The 5,957-nt window shown below is 36.5% G+C and overlaps 1 pseudogene; it reads right to left on the bottom strand.

The window, feature by feature from the left end:
* Window positions 1–837: 837 nt before the first annotated feature.
* On the bottom strand, window positions 838–1,041 carry LOC111816716 (annotated as a pseudogene).
* Between the last annotated feature and the right edge of the window lie 4,916 nt (window positions 1,042–5,957).

The raw sequence follows: 5,957 nt of genomic DNA, 5'->3' as shown, positions 1-5,957 counted from the left end.
CACCCACGTAAATCCACTCCTTCGGCAGCTGCAGAATTGTGTCAGGGAGAGTGATCTTCAGGCATATACTTCTACTGGCGAGAGCAGCTTAGTCTGACACGAACCATGGAGTCCGTCATCTCTTATCGACTGGGTATCAACGCTGACAGGGCTTTCCTTGGGCAGACACTAACAGAGAGAGACCAGTAGGTTTGGGGGAAGGAACTTGGGCCTGGGGCTGGAATGCTCTTACTTTTAAATAAGCAGGCAGTGTTTTTAAGAGAGAAAGCATTGGAATGGTAGGGGTGATAAATAATACCCGGAATAGGAATAGGATTCTGTTCTTTTGTACACAACCTGGCCAAGTGGTTTGGGAGGTCTGATTAGAGGTGAGCAGGTTCGCTCAGAAAGCCTCAGATGCATTTGCACATCCTGAGAAAGGTTCTCAAGCAATCTCAGGGAGTCTCAGAGTTCTCAATAGGGTGAAAGGCTTTGTCAGTTAGCAGAACCAAGAGTGCTCTTTCAACTCAACATTTCACTACCGTAACTATTGAAAGGATTTCGTGGGAAACACCTGCTATTACCCACCACTTTGGTTCTGTTATTAACACTTTAGTATACTTGCTTCATCTTGTGTCCTGTATCTTTATCTTGTATTTGAATTTTTTGGATGCATTTCAGAGCAAATTGCAGACATTATTACACTATCCCTAAATACCTCTGCATGGAGCCAGAATTTAATATTTGTTCACACTTTTCCTTCTAGTGAAGTAGAATGAAACACATATCTCACATGTGGATTTAGTCAGTTTTAACAAAAGTTCACCCAGTTACTATCAAAACAGGATAATATCATCATTTATGTCCCAGCTCCTCAAAATAAATGTAATCATATGTGCTGCAAGCATGCAGTATTAAAAATAAAGCATGTAAAAGAAAGAAAACTTTAAAAATGTTCCTTTTGGCCCTGTTCTAGTAAGTCCTTCCCTTGCACCTTCTAGGTTTTTTTCTTAAAGATATTTATTTCTACACTTGATCTTAGCCAAAAGGCCAAGAAACAATGAAGATTTTTATTTCTTAGTGTTGTCTGTATCTTCACAAACATGGAATCATGCATTACATGCTCTTTTATATGTTTTATGTTACTCAGGATCACATTTTTGAATCATATCTATGTGGGATGTACAAATGGCTCATCTATTTTTACTGGCCAGTAGGATTACATTGGGCTACTACACTAGGATTTATTTTTCTTCCTACTGTGAAAAAAATTATCTTTTTTAAGTTTGGCAAATGTGACCAAATTGATTATTGAAATTCTTAGATAACTTTTTGCATCTCCATTAGCACATTGTAGTATTTTTAGTGGTGTCGTCCATCTGTCTATTCATTATTTCATCCATTCATCCTCTTTTTTTTTTGTGGAACCAGGGATTGAACTCAGGCCCTTGCGCTTGCCAGGGAAGTGCGTATTCTACTGAGCCATCTCCCCGGCCCCCTCATCCTCTTTTCTATATGCATTAATTATAGGCTGGGCAATGTTCTACTGCTCAGGATGCAGACTTCAGTGATAATGCATTCCCATGCAAGTTAACATACTACTTAAAGTCTATATTCAAGAGCTTCTTGTTTCCTTTGCATATTGTATTTAAATTTATCTTCTACATCACTGACTTGAGACTTTCAGAGGGAAGACAATGGCTCTTACTAGGAGGTTATCTCACTAGCAAGTTCATAGATGTCTTCTGAAAAGCTCTTCTGGGGTAACTCAGAGAATCAACCAGGCTGTCTTGAGTGAGACCATTCTAAAATGTGCCAACTCCAAGTTGCAACACTGGGTTTCTTTTGAGTGATTGGTAAGGTTGCCAGACAAATTATAAGGTACTAAGTTAAATTTAAATTTTAAATAAACAACCCTATTTTGGAGGAGCTGTGGCCAAAATATTGCCTGGGATAGAGGTATATCCTAAATTTTTGATGCAATTGGCTCATAAGTATATCCTCCTTTTTTTGTATGCAGGATCAAACTCAGGACTTTACACTTGCCAGGCAGACATTTATGTTGCTGAGCTATCTCCCTGGTCCTAACTCTAAATTTTTGATATGATTAGTTTATACCAAAAAGTGATTAATGATTTATGAAACTAAAGTATAACTGGCTATTTTTAAATTTTACTTGTTTACTTTGGCATCCCTACTCTTTGGGGTAAGACAGTATATAGCCAACTAAATTTGCTCCTGATCAAAGCCAATCTCATTAAAGATCAAATTGAAAAAAAAAACCAAAACGACCATGAAGGATATGTAATTGTATTACACACTTTCCGGTCTTTGAAGCTACAATATATGGATCCAGTACAAAATTTTCTTCATAATTTGAAGTCTTTGATATAAGTTATTGTGTTATGTGATGTAGTCAAAGCTCCTTGGATATTCCTTTCTACCTGTCTCTTTCATCAGCCATCTTTGACTATAGAATTTCAAGTTTGAATTTTTAAAGCCATTTTCCTTTTTATGATCAGGCTATCAATTACAACTAGTTGTGGAAAGCAAGCTTATTTTCCCAAAGGCTAGAAACATCAAACTTTTCTTCTGCCTAAACTGATGTCAGTAAAACATGAAATACTAGCAAAATACTGAGACAAAGATTACAGATTAGTATGAAAAAGATGAACTGGTTTTGCTATAATTATTTAACACTTAAAAACTAATTCTAGTTTTTAAATTTCATTTTCTCAGATGCGTGTTTACTCACTCAAGTAATTAACATTGTTATCTAATCATAGTTTATGCGGGCTACTATAACTTTAGGATTTCAATAAGTAACGTAGATAATCTTTAGGAACATATCTTTAAAGGCACTAGTGGGGCTTGGGATATAGCTCAGTAGAATAAGCACTTGCCTGGCAAGTGCAAGGGCCTGAGTTCAATTCCCGGCTCTGCCAACAATAAATAAATAAATAAATAAATAAATAAATAAATGGACTGGAGAGTGCCAAAATACTTCAAGTTGCTATCTGAATATGTTTTCTGAACACTTTATTCTTTCAATTTATGTAATGCATGAATCCCACATGTAGATTCTGACTGGCTCTCCTTCCTGTGTCATGCAGTGCTATTTACATGTGTAAAGTAAAGTCTAATCTCCCCTGCACCCTTCTTTAGATCAGTCTTATGATCTAATTGGGTTTTACCCTCATTTGGTTTTGGTGTTAACCTTTTAAACAAACAGAGAGAGGAAAACAATTTTTTAGTTTTATGTTTCATGGCAAGGACTCAGCTTCCTGCAGGAAGTTGACGCTAATCCCACTTCACTCTTTCTCTGGAAATCTGTGTCAAAAGAATCTAAGTCCTCATGATACTGCACAAAAAACATGGAAGTTGGAGTTAACTTTCTCACATTAAATTTCTTGGAAATATATCCAGTAGATTACCCAGAGGATGTAGCCTCCTGTAAACATCACCAAAGCCTGCAGAGATGCTGCTTTCCTTTGGGTGAGGGAAAACAGTTACACCTGTTCCAGGTGTAACTTGGATCTGCCCATACATCAGGACAGACATATAATCACAGTATGGAGTTATCCACAATGGTCATGTTGTACCTTTCTTTTACTGTAATAAAGTAACCGAAACAATCAACCAAGAAGAAGAAAGGTTCATTTTACCTTATTCTTTCTGAAGTTTATACCCATGGTCCACTGGCTCCATTGCTTAATATTCCCTGAATTTAATAATTTTTTAAAAATTTAAATTAATGTATTTGCTATAGGGTCTCAGTCTGCCAACTGGAGGTGGGGCCAGCACAGCATGTGGTGCCAGGGATTCAACCCAGTCCTTGGGCTTGCCAGGCCTGTGCTTAGACCACTGAGCTACTTTTTGTAGCCCCACTGGCTCCATTTCATTGGGCAGTACTTCATGGTGGGAGCTTGAGCTGAGGAGGGGCTTAGGGTCTCAGTAACCTCACTTCTTCCTACTTGGTCCCACTTGGTAAAAGTTCCCCTTTTGAGTAGCTCCACAGGCTGGCAACCAACGCTTAATACACCAGCCTTTGGGTGATAAACTCTGTCAGGTCAGTTCTAGCTCCATTAACCTGCATCACTGTCTCTACTTCACTTGGATTCTCTGCTTGGGCAAGTCATATAAACTGATCATGCTTGTTTGGGTTAATGAATTGCATATCTTTATAAAGTCAAAACTCTACTACAAAGTAGTTCGCAAAGTTCAGTATGCATTAAAATAACCCAAAGAGCTGTTGAAAATACAGTGCTTTGGACTTCACACTTGAACCATCTAATCAGACTCCCTGAGATATTGAATTATGCTTTAAGAAGCACTTGTATGCATGTAAGTTTCAAAACAATGGAAAATGTTAGCATTACTCTTATTCTCTGGACTGGCCTGTGTGTGGCATGTGGTAGACTCTCAATAAATATTTGATCAATGAATACATTTTAAAAGATTGAAAAATGATGATGGCATAGTAGCTCTAGTGGGAAGTTTAAAGAGATTTTAGGTGAAGACATTTTTATTAATATGAGGGATCCATTGAAGAGAGTTTCCTTGAGGCATTATTTCTGAATTGCAAATAAATATTATTGTCTTTTTAAGGAATAAAAATACTATACCAATACAGAAATGATTCCAAGGTAATATAGTAATATATTATCCTGGTTCTTTCTTTCTGCCCATGCTGCCCTCACCACTTCCTTCTCTTCTTTTTTCTTCCTTCTTTATTCCTTCCTTCTTTCATTTTATTAATTTTTAAACATGAAGAAAGAGCTAAGAAAATATTTGTTCAGTGCTCAATTTTTGAGGGATAAGATTTGGGGTGTTTTAAAAATCTTTTCCATATCACACAAAACATTTTGTAATACATCTACGGTATCAAAAGACATTAGAGTTTATATTTATATCCCCCTTTTTTGGTTAGTTTTGTCAGAGATGGGTATTCCATTGCCATTCAAATATTGTAGGTACATGAATTCAGCAAAATAATGCAATATAGTCCAGTAGTCCATAATAGTAGTGGGTTATCCACAGAACTGGCAATATCAGAAGTTGTTGACTTCAGCCTTTTACAGCTCAGCATATTAATATGGCTTTACTTTTTATACCTCGTGTTTATACTTTTCTGCTGTGTGGTTAGCACCAAGATAAAGCAAGATTTATGTAACAAAAACATAACTTTTGCATCTGACAATAACCATTTTGTAGTAAAAAATATATGTATGTATATATACATAAAATATACAAAATAGGAAAGATAAACAGCTACTTTCTCTTACTTCAATGAGAAGAAGGGTTTGTACTAATAGTGTTTAGATAAGGTATCATGTCTGCATCTTGCAATATGAATAACTACTATGAAGACAGCAATATACATGTATTAATTATTGTAACTGTCCCACTAACCTGTTTTAAAACTGTCTCATTGCTATTTCTTTCTCAATAAAATTAATTAAAAAACAAAAACAAAAACAAATCCAAAGGAAATTAGCAATTATTCAAATAAAAGATATGTCTCTGAGCAGATATTTTGAGAGTTAGAGTTAGTAGGCATACCTGGTATCAAAACCTGCAAAGATGGCTGAGAAGTCAAGAGTGAAGAAAACAGCTCTACCAGCCACGGGCTACATTGTCTTCTAAGGGAATCCCTGAAAGCTTCTGATCTGTTTCTCAAATGGTGTTGTTGCTAGTCTTAAAAGTATCTGTCTTCTGTCTCTGAATGCAATATTTAGAATTTGCCCCAAACTTACCTGTGCCCTGTTGTCATGGACTGCACATGTTAGTCTGTCCAGGTGGGTAGTTTGCATGGTGTTCAGAGGATTAAGCTATGGATTCATTTTGAGATCTTTAGATCTGTAGTACTGCTGTCTTTCTGGACACATGAAGACAAAATGAAAGAGCAGCTCATGTTCTTAAATAGGTCTGAGTATTATTTATTGGAGCTTCCCTGCGTACTTGCCCCTTTTCCATGG

Source organism: Octodon degus, unplaced genomic scaffold, assembly GCF_000260255.1.
Source record: "Octodon degus isolate 3935 unplaced genomic scaffold, OctDeg1.0 scaffold00037, whole genome shotgun sequence".
Lineage (NCBI taxonomy): Eukaryota > Metazoa > Chordata > Mammalia > Rodentia > Octodontidae > Octodon > Octodon degus.
The sequence above is the reverse complement of the archived record's forward strand: the minus strand, read 5'-3'. Positions and strand labels throughout refer to the sequence as shown.